This window comes from Prionailurus bengalensis, chromosome C1 (genome assembly GCF_016509475.1).
Source record: "Prionailurus bengalensis isolate Pbe53 chromosome C1, Fcat_Pben_1.1_paternal_pri, whole genome shotgun sequence".
Taxonomy (NCBI): Eukaryota; Metazoa; Chordata; class Mammalia; order Carnivora; family Felidae; genus Prionailurus; species Prionailurus bengalensis.
Window position 1 is genome coordinate 84112596 of NC_057345.1, and position 11398 is coordinate 84123993.

Below are 11398 nucleotides of genomic sequence, written 5' to 3' on the forward strand. Positions count from 1 at the left end.
TCATTCATAAAATATTTATGGAACACCTATTATATTCTAAGTATTGTACTGCATACTGGTGTACAATAACAAGGAAAGAGAAAACATGTCATTTCTTGAAGTTTGCAGTCTAATGGCAGAGGAGAAAGGCATGTAGGGACAGACAATTAAGTATGGAAAACTGAGTAAGTTCTCTAAAGGAGAGTTTAGGCAGAGGATCTCAATGTACTGAGAGTCATCAATATCTATCCCCAAACCAAGTCCTTGAGCTGGGGATTGAAAGAAGAAAAAGGAGATACTTTCATGAAGCAGAAGGTGTGTGTGTAAAAGGGATGTGGTAACTGGGATAGGGTAATATTTTGAAACAACAGGAGCAGCATATATTCAAAGCCCCAGTGTAGCTGGGAGTTTGGTATTTTCCAGTTACTACATGGTCAGTGTGGCTGAAGCGTAGATGGCAAGGGAAAGAGTGGAGTGGTAAGTGATGAGAGGCAAGAACTTGACTATGCATGACCTTCCAACACCCTGTGAAAGATTTGAGTCTAAGGCAATGGGAACCCCCTGGAGAAAGAACTCTGTATGTTTTAGGAGTTGGGTGAAAATGGCAAGATGTACATTTTGAAAACTCACAAGAGCTGACATGAGTGGATTAAAAGGGAAATAAGCAGTGGTGAAAATCAAGAAGAGTGAAATTTGAGGCAGCTGGATTATGACTACTAGATACCCCAACTCTTTTTTTGAATTTCTTAATTTATTGCTATATTTATAAATAATATACATATCTCATTATTTCCTGATTTATCAATTTCAGGCATTGACTTCCTGCTAAGATTGGTGAGCATTTTATACTTCCTATTTTATTTCCCAGTATTTACACATTTATATTTTTACTTATTATTGTTACTATTATTTTAGTTTTGAATATAGTTGACACACAGTGTTATATTATTTTCAGGTGTACAGCATAGTGATTTGACAAGCTAATAGATTGTGATATAGTCACCACAAGTGTAGCTACCATCTGTTACCATATAACATTATTATAGTATAATCGACTCTATTCGTTATGCTGTGCCTTTTATTCCCATGGCGTATTCCTTCCATAACTGGAAGCCTGAATCTCTCACTCTTCTTAACCCATTTTTCCCATTCTTCCACTCCCCTCCCTTCAGACAGCCATCAGTTTGTTCTGTATATTTATAGGTCTGATTTTGTTTTGTCTGTTTATTCATTTGGGTTTTTTTGTTTTTGTTTTTGATTAAATTCCACTTATGAATGAAATCATATGGTACTGTCTCAATCTGACTTATTTCACTTAGCACAATACCCTCTGGGTTCATCCATGTTGTCTGAAATGTCATGATATCATCTTTTTATGGCTATATATACATATATATATACATATATATGAATTATTGCATCATATAGTATTTCTATTTTAAATTTTTTGAGGAGTCTGCATATTGTTTTTCATGGTGGTTGCACCAGTTTACATTCCCAACAACAGTGTATGAGGGTTCCTTTTTCTCCGCATCCTTACCAACACTTGTTATTTCTTGTGTTTTTGATTTTAGCCATTCTGACAGGTATAAGGTGATATTTCATAGGGTTTTGATTTACATGTCCCTGATGATTAGCGATGCTGAGCAACTTTTCACATGTCTGTTAGCCATCTTTATGTCTTTTTTGGGAAGATGTCTATTTAAGTCCTCTGCCCATTTATTAACCAGATTGGGGTGTGTGTGTGTGTGTGTGTGTGTGTGTGTGTGTGTGTTGATTATGATTATGATTATGTGTGTATGTGTTGAATGATCATATACATTCTTTATATGTTTTGGATATTAACCTCTTATTAGATACATAATTTGCAAATATTTTCTTCCATTTAGTAGATTTCCTTTTTGTTTGTTTAATGGTTTCCATCGTGGTATGAAAACGTTTTATTTGATGTAGTCCCAATAGTTTGTTTTTGCTTTTGTTTCCCTGACTATAGGAGATTTATCTAGGAAAATGTTGCTATGGCTGATATCAGGGAAATTACTGTGCACTGTCCTAGGATTTTTATGGTTTCAAGTGTCACATTTAGGTCCTTAGTGCATTTTGAATTTATTTTGTGTACAGCATTAGAAAGTGGCCCAGTTTTATTCCTTTGCATGAAGCTGTCCAGTTTTCCCAATACCATTTATTAAAAGAGAATGTATTTTCCTCATTGTGTATTCTTGCCTCCCTTTGTCAGAGACTAATTGACCATATACTTGTGGGGTTTCTCTTTGTGTTCTCTATTGTGTTCCTGATCTATGTGGCTGTTTTGTGCCAGTACCATACTGTTTTTGATTACCTCAGCTTTGCAATATATCTTGAAATCTGGAATTGTGATACCTCAACTTTTGTTTTTTTGTTTTCCTTCAATATTCCTTTGTTTCTTTGGGGTCTTTTGTGGTTCCATACAAATTTTAGTATTATCTGTTCTAGTTTTATGAAAAAATACTGTTGATATTTTGGTAGGGATTACACTGAATCTGTAGACTGCTTTGGGTAATAGGGATATTTTAACAATATTAATTCTTTCAGCCCATGATCATGAAATTTCATTGTTTGTATCATCTTCAATACTTTCATCAATATTTTAAAGTTTTCACCTCTTTGGTTAAGTTTATTTCTAGGCATTTTATTCTTTTTAGTGCAATTATTTTCTGAATTTCTTTCTGTTACTTCATTATTAGTGTGTAGAAACACTACTAATTTCTGGGTAGCAATTTTGTGTCATACAACTTTACTGAATTTATTACTTCCAGTGGTTTCTTGGTGGAGTCTAGGATTTTCTATGTTTTCTATGTATAGTATCATGCCATCTGCAAATACTGATAGTTTAACTTCTACTTTACCAGTATGAGTGCCTCTTCCTTTTCTTGTGTGATTGCTGTGGTTAGGATTTCCATTAATATGCTGAGTAAAGTGATGAGAGTGGACATCATTGTCTTGTTCCTGATCATAGGGGAAAGCTCTCAGTTTTTGCACCAATGAGTATGATCTTAGTTGTCGATTGTTCATATATGGACTTTATTATGTTGAGGTACGTTCCCTCTAAACATACTTTTTTGAGTTTCATCATGAATAGATGTTGACTCTTGTCAAATGCTTTTTCTGCATCTACTGAGATGATTTTATGATTTTTATCCTTTTTGTTAATGTGGTGTATCATGTTGATTGATTTGTGAATTGAACTATCCTTGCATCCCTGGAATAATTCTCACTTGATCATTGTAAATGCCATTTTAATGTATTGTTGTATGCAGTTTGGTGACATTTTGTTGAAGATTTTTGCATCTATGTTCTTCAGGGACATTGGCTTATAGTTTTTTTTCTTTTTTGTGGTGTGTTTGATTTTGGTATGAGGATAATGCTGGCCTGGTAGAAAATGTTTGGAAGCTTTTCTTCCTTTTCTATTTTTTGGAGTAGTTTGAGGAGGATAGGTACTAACCCTTCTTTAAATGTTCAGTAAAATTCACTTGTAAATACATCAGATCTTAGACTTTTATTTTTTGGTAGTTTTCTGATTACTGATTCATTGTTGTTACCAGTAATTGGTCTGTTCAGATTTTTTATTTTTTATTTTTTTTTGCTGATTCAGTTTTGGAAGATTGTATGTTTCTAGAAATTTATCCATTTCTTTTAGGTTGTCTGATTTGTTGGCATATAATGTTCTGTCATATTCTCTTATAATCCTTTGTATTTCTGTGGTGTCACTTGTCACTTCTCTCTCATTTCTGATTTCATTATTGGGTCCTTTCTCTATTTTTCTTGATGAGTCTGGCTGAGGGTTTATCAATTCTGTTTATCTTTTCAAAGAACCAGCTCTTGGTTTCATTGAGTTTTTTCTGTTGCCTTTTTTTATTCTCCATGTCATTTATTTCTGTTCTTTTTAAAAAAAACTTTTTTAAGTTTATCTATTTTTGACAGAGACAGAGTGCAAGCATCAGCTGGGGAGGAGCAGAGAGAGAGGAAGACACAGAATCCGAAGCAGGCTCCAGGCTCCAGCTGTCAGCACAGAGCCTGATGTGGGGGTTGAACTCACAAACTGTGAGATGATGACCTGGGCCATAGTCAGATGCTCAACTGACTGAGCCACCCAGGCGCCCCCATTTATTTCTGTTCTAATCTTTGTTATTACCTTCCTTATACTCACTTTGGGCTGTGTTCTTTTTTCCTTTAAGCATTGAATTTTATTTTTATTTGAGCTTTTTCTTATTTCTTGAGATAGGCCTATAACACTGTATTATATTTCCCTGTTTTGCTTTATTGACCCATTCGTTGTTTAGTATTATATTGTTTAGCCTCCATCTGTTTGTGTTTTTTCCAGTTTTTTTCCTGTGATTTATTTCTAGTTTTATACTATTGTGATCAGAAAAGATGCATGGTATGATTTTCAGTATTATTAATTTTATTGAGGTATGTTTTGTGACCTGACATGTGATCTATCCCAGAGAATGTTCCCTGTGCACTTGAAAAGAATGTGTATTCAGTTGTTTGTGGATGGATCTTAAGTCCATCTGATCTAGTGTGTCATTCACAGATACTGTTTCCTTGTTGATTTTGTGCCTGGATTATCTATCCATTCATGAAAGTGGAGTGTTAAGGTTTTGTACTATTATTATATAACCATCAATTTCTCATTTTATGTCCATTAATATTTGCTTTATATATTTATGTGCTCCAGTGTTGGGTGCATAGATATTTATATACCTTTGTGGGATTAATCCCATTATCATTATGTGATGCCCATCTTTGTGTCTTGTTGCACTGTTTGTTTTAAAGTCTATTTTGTCTTATATAAATAGTGCTATGCCTGTTATTTTTCCCTTCCGTCTATATAGTAAATGCTTTTTTTTATCCCTTCACTTTCAGTTGGTATGTGTCTTTTCATTTTTATTAAGTAATCTCTGTGCCAACGTGGAGCTTGAACTCATGACCCCAAGATCAAGACATGCATGTTCCAGAGACTGAGCCAGCCAGTCACCTCATCAATTTGTATGTGTCTTTAGGTCTGAGGTGAGTCTCTTGTAGGCAGCATATAGATGGGCTTTGTTTGTTTCTATCCATTCCACCACCCTAGGTGTATTGATTGGAGCATTTAGGCCATTTACATTTAAAGTAATTATTGATAGGTATGTGCTTATTGCCATTTTGTTATTTGCTTGCTGAGTGTTTTTTTAGTTCTTGTGTACTAACTTTTTTTTTCCCCTTGCTGTCTTTTGCGTGTGTGTGTGACTGATGAGTTTTAGTGTTATGTTTGACTTTTTTACTCTTTATTTTTTTGTGTGTATCTAGTATAGATTTTTGGTTTGTAATTACTATGAGGTTTATATAAAATGTCCTAAATAAATAGCAGTTTATATTAATCTGATGCTCATTTAAGTTCAAATACATTCCCCCCAAAAAAAGAAGACGGGAAAAGAAAAGAAAAAACACTTTGCTTTTCTTTTTCATTTTTTTCCTTTTTATTCCCTTCTTCCACATCTTATATGTATGCCGACATATTTGACATCTTTTTATTCATAATTTTCTTACATTAAATGTGCCCATTTCTTTTCCACTTAAAGAAGTCCCTGCAACATTTCTTGTAAGGCTGGTCTAGTGGTGATAAATTCCTTCATCTTTTGTTTGAGAAACTCTATCTCTCCTTCAAGTCTGAATAATAATATTGCCAGGTACTCTTGCTTATAGTTTTTCTTTTTTTTTTTCTTTCAGCACTTTGAATATATCATACCACTCCCTTCTGGCCTGCAAAGTTTCTGCTGAACAATCAGCTGATAGTCTTATAGGTTTTTCCTTGTAGGTAACTTCTTGCTTTTCTGTTGCTGCATTTACAATTCTTTATCTTTAACATTTGACATTTTTTAATGTTTATTTATTTATTTATTTTGAGAGAGAGAGGATTAGCAGGAGAGGGGAAGAGAGAGAGGGAGAGAAAGAATCCCAAGAAGGCTCTGTACTGTCAGCACAGAGCCAGTGCAGGGTCTGTCTCATGAACCCATGAGATCATGACCTGAGCCGAAATCAAGAGTTGACCACTTACTGACTGATCCACTCAGGTGCCCCAGTATTTGATATTTTAATTATTGTGTGTCATGATATGGACTTCCTTGGGTTCATCTTATTTGGAACTCTTTCTTTGACCTGGATTGGATGTCTGTTTCCTTTGCTATGTCACAGAAGTTTGAACTACTGTTTCTTTAAATATGTTGTCTATGACTTCTCTCTTCTTCTGGGAACCCTATAATGTAAATGTTTGTTAACTTAATGTTATTCTAGAGATCTCTTAACCTGTCCTCATTTTATTTTTTTCATTCTTTTCTCATTTTGTTGTTGAGCTTGGGTGCTTCCCAGTTTCCTGTCATCCAGATCACTGATATGTTCTTCTGCATCTGCTCGTCAACTGTTGATTCCCTTTAGTGTGTTTTTTATTTTAATTATTGTATTCTTCAACTCTGATAGATTCTTTTTAATATTTTCTATCTCTTTATTGAAGGTCTTACTGAGTTCTTCATTCTTGTCTCCAGCCTCATGTATCTTTACAGACCATTGCTTTAAAATCTTTATGAGGCATATTATTTATCTCCTTTTTATTTAGTTCTTTTCTGAGGTTTTTTGCTTATGCTTTCTTTTGGACCACATTTCTCTGTCTCCCCATTTTACTTGACTTTCTGTGTTTATTTATATGGATTAAGTGGAACAGGTACCTCTCCTAAGCTTGAACGAATGGTCTTGTATATCATCTTCCTGTATGAAGACTGTGTGTGCTTAGTGACTTTTGCTGACTGATTGGAGCTGTGCCTGGCATGGGCTTTTGGTCATGGTGATTTCCACATGGTGGGTGTCCTGTTAGGACAGCTAAAGCTCAATTAGATGCAGGCCAGGTGTCCTGAGATTCTATGCACTGAGGCCACCCTGGAAAGACATGTGAAGCTGATATGGGAGCAAGCTGGAGCACTCTGAGCAGGGAGTGCCTTGGCAAGGTGGCTGGAGAAGATATGGCATGCAACCCTGGAGGTTCCTGAGCTCTCTGCACAGAGGGTGCCCTGGAAGTATAGCTGGAACTAAAGTGGGTGCAAGCCAGGGGGACATTGGCTCTACACACAGAGGGCATTTTGGCAGGATAGCTGAAGTTGAAGTGTATGTAAATGCGGATGTTCCAGGACTCTCTGTACAGAAAGTGCTCTAAAGGAGCAGCTGTTGCTGAGGCAGGATACAAGCTGGGGGGATCATATGGTACTCTGTACAGAGGATGCCCTGGCAGCACAGCTAATGCTAAAATGGGCATGGGTCAGTATGGTCCCTGGGCTTTCTGCAAAAAATGTGCCCTGACAAGATAGCTAAAGCTGAAGTGGTTGCATGCCATGTTGTTTTGGGGCTCTGTACACTGAGGGTGACCTGGCAAGACAGCTGATGCTGAATAGGGTACAGGTTGGGGTATTTCATGGTGTTCGGCATAGAGGGTACTCTGGCTGGAGGATTGGAGCTGAGGCTGATTCTGGCAGGAATGTTCTTGGGTGCCCCTCACAGGGGGCACTCTGGCTGGGTGGCTGGATCTGAAGAAATGGCAGCTGAGAAATTCTGGAGCTCTGCACTAACAAGCCGTCTGAAGCCAAAATGGTGTAGGCTTGAAGTGTTCTGGAATGTTTTGCACCTGTATCACCTTGGTGCAAAGGCTAGAACTATAGTTAGCGCTAACCAGGGGTGTGCTGGTGTATACCACCCTATAGCCACCTTAGTGGGATGACTGGGGCTGATTTGGGGTAGGGGCCAGGGCTCACTGAGGTGGCAAGCTGGTTAGCACTTGCAGACTGTGCATGTGTCTGTGCTTTCAAGGTGGAGGGGGAGTGTAGACCATGTGTGTTACCCCTTCCTACTGAGAGAGCTTTCCAGCAGCTACCCCCACTGCTTGGTAGAGGTCTAGGGCTGGCTCTTTTATATGCTAGTTGCTGTTTTAAACTGCTTCTTTTTAAACAAGAATTTAAAAAAGAAAGCAAAAGAAATGGAGGGGCACCTGGGTGGTTCAGTTGGTTAAGTGTCTGATTTTGGCTCAGGTCATGATCTCACGGTTCATGGGTTCAGGCCCTGCATCCGGCTCTATGCTGATGGCTCGGAGCCTGGAGCCTTCTTTGGATTCTGTGTCTCTCTCTGTCCCTCCTCTGTTCATGTTCTCTGTCTCTCTCTCAAGATAGATAAATAAAAACATTAAAGTTTAAAAAAAAAGAAAGAAAGAAATGGAAAAAAGGAAGTAAAAGAAAAGGGAAATGGAAGGAAGAAGAAAAGAAAAAAAAAAGGGAAGGGAAAAGAAAAAGGGAAATGGGTTAGGAAAGGAAAAGAAAGAAAAACCTGGGCCTTATTTTCTGTGCCCCAGAATGACCAGGGCTGGTATCAGCTTCGGGACCTGGGACTCATTATAGGGACCAAATCTTGCTCCCATCTGTACTTTTAAGGAAGAGGGGGTACATAAGCAGTGTCATTCTCTGGTCCCTCTGACCTGGAAAGCATTGCTGCAGCTTCCCTGCTGTTTGACACAATTCTAGTGCTGTCAGTTTTATGTTAGTTGCTCTTTTACACTGTAGTTTTGTTGTTGTTGTTTGTTTGTTTTTTGTTTTTTGTTTTTTTCCCTGTGCCCACTGACAGAGGAATCCATTACATACAGTACCTCAGCACTGTCCCTTTCCACTGAAGTTCACAGGGTCAGGGGTGAAGTTTCCCATTGTTACCATGTCTCCATCTCTCTTGCTGTTGTCTTTTGCTGTTTTGTCTTTTGTTGTGCCCTCAGTTCAGTCAACCCTTAGTTCTTGAGGGGTTGTTCTATATATAGGTATGGTTTAGTCTGTTCCATGGGTGTGAGTTCAGAGTCTCCAACATTGCCATCTTAGACCAGAATCCACGATTTACACATTTTAATAATAATAATACAATGTTAGTTAAGTCAGTGTTTGCATTATTACATTATGATGATGATGTAAACATTATTGGCTGATCATGTAAATTAATTATGATTATAATTTTTGTTTCATACAACTTTTTGTTTTCTTGAGATCAGTAATTGTCTTCACTTTTCACTTGCTTAGATTTCTGTAGATCTCTTTAGGTAGTTTGCCAAATGTTTAAATGCATATCTTTATGTTTTTCCAAATTCACAAATGTATCAAGTGGATTCATTAGTTTCATTTTTCTCCCACACACCTTCCTTTGATGTCCCTCCGTCTCTTCTTCCCACCTGTATTGGTTGTTCTCTGTGTCAGCTGCTTAACTACACCTGCAGTCTCCCTTTACTCTTGTCATAGATTTACTTTCTTTGCTCTCCTCTGGGAAATTCCATGCCACTCTGACTTCACCAGATCATTTGTACTAATTTTTTTCCTTCTCTTTGGAATTCAATTCATCTGATGTTTGGTAATTCAAAACTCTGTGGGGCTAGGTATATTAAAAGTATTACTATATGTTGTTTTGAATAAACTGGATACTTTGAATGTACAGATTCAGTTTTCTATAGTATTTTTCTAATACTATTTTTTAAGAACTCTCCCTCTGCACCCTCTGACCTCTACTTTTAGACTTTATTAGTTGGGCATTGGTCTTTGTGGCCTCTACACTAAGCCTCCATTTTTGTTATATTAGTCTCTCGTTTTCTTATCATTTCTATTTTCTATAATTTTAATTTTTCATTGAGGTAAAATTGGTATATAACATTGATATATAACATTATATTAGTTTCATATATACAACATAATAATTAGATTTTTCTATACACTAAAGTGATCACCACAATGTCTAGTTACAATCTAGCACTATACAACTAACCAAACCCCTGTACCCATTTTGTCCATTCTTCCCTTCTGATAACCACCAGCCTGTTCTTCATATATGAGATTGGTTTTGTTTGTTTTGTTTTCTCATTTCTTTTGTTTTTTGAATTCCATATATAAGAGAGATCATATGTTTTTTGTCTTTTTCTGTCTGACTTATTTCATGCAGCATAATACCCTCCAGTTCCATCCATGTTGTCTCAAGTGGAAAGATTTCAGTCTCTTTTTATAGCTTTTTATTCCATTGTATTTCTATACTTCATCTTCTTTATCCATTCATCCATTGATGGACACTTAGGTTGTTTCTGAATCTTGGCTATTTTATTTGAGAGAGAGAGAGAGAGAGAGAGAGAGAGAGCAGGGGAACGGAGCAGAAGAGGAGAGAATCTTACATAGGCTCCAAACTCAGTGCAGAGCCAGATGTGAGGCTGGATTCTACAACCCTGGGATCATGACCTGAGCGAAAATCAGAGTCAGATGCTCAACTGACTGAGCCACCCTCCATATCTTGGCTATTTTAAATAATGCTGCAGTGAACATTGAACTGCATATATCTTTTTAAATTAGAGTTCTTCTTCTTTTTTTTTTCCCTTGGCTGCACAATAGTGGAATTGCTAGATCATTTGGTAGTTCTACTTTTGATATTTTTAGGAAATCCATACTGTTTGCCAGAGTGGCTGCACCAATGTACATTCCTACCAACAGTGCACAAGGGTTCCCTTTTCTCTACATCTTTGTCAACACTTGTTACTTTTGGATAATAGGCATTCTGACATGTGTGAGGTGATATCTCTTTGTGGTTTTGATTTACATTTCCCTGATGTTCAGTGATGTTGAACATCTTTTCATGTGCCTATTGGCCATCTGTATGACTTCCTTGAAAAATATTTATTTAGCTCCTCAGCTTATTTTTTAACTAGATTGCTTGTTTTTCTTTTTTTTTCTTTCTTTTCTTTTTTGTTTTTTTGCTATTGAATTGTTTGAGTTCTTTCTATATTTTGGATGTTAGCCCCTTGTTGTATACATGATTGGCAGATATTTTCTCCCACTGGTAGGTTGCCTTTTCATTTTGCTGTTGGTTTCCTTTGCTGTGCAGAAGCTTTTTTGAGTTTGATGTAGTACCACTTTTTTATGTTTGCTTTTGTTGTCTTTTTTTTTTTTTTTTTTTTTTTTTGGTCAGATCCAAATATTTGATGCTAAGACTGATGTCAAGGTGCTTACAGCCCATGTTTTCTTCTTGGAGTTTTATGGTTTCAGGTCTTAAATTCAAATCGTTAATCCATTTTGAGTTCATCTTTGCATATAGTGTAAATAAGTGGTCAAGTTTCATTGTTTTGCATGTAGCTGTCCAGTTTTCCCAACACCATTCATTGAAGAGACTGTCCTTTCTCCATTGTATATTCTTGGCTCTTTTGTTAATTGACTATTATGTGTGTATTTATTTCTGGGCTCACTATTCTGTTCCATTGATCTGTGTATCTGTTTTATTTCAATACCAGGCTGTTTTTATTACCATATGTTTTGATTTTAGTATAGTTTCGAATCAGGAAGTGTTATAGCTCCAAATTTGT

The 11398-nt window shown here is 36.6% G+C and overlaps 1 long non-coding RNA gene across 1 annotated transcript; it reads right to left on the minus strand.

Annotated features, from left to right (window-relative positions):
* Positions 1–2753: 2753 nt before the first annotated feature.
* On the minus strand, positions 2754–9783 carry LOC122479618. Its single transcript, XR_006296382.1, has 3 exons — positions 9773–9783; positions 6653–6662; positions 2754–3123 (listed from the first exon to the last, which is right to left on the minus strand). It is a non-coding gene; the product is annotated as an uncharacterized LOC122479618 (long non-coding RNA).
* Between the last annotated feature and the right edge of the window lie 1615 nt (positions 9784–11398).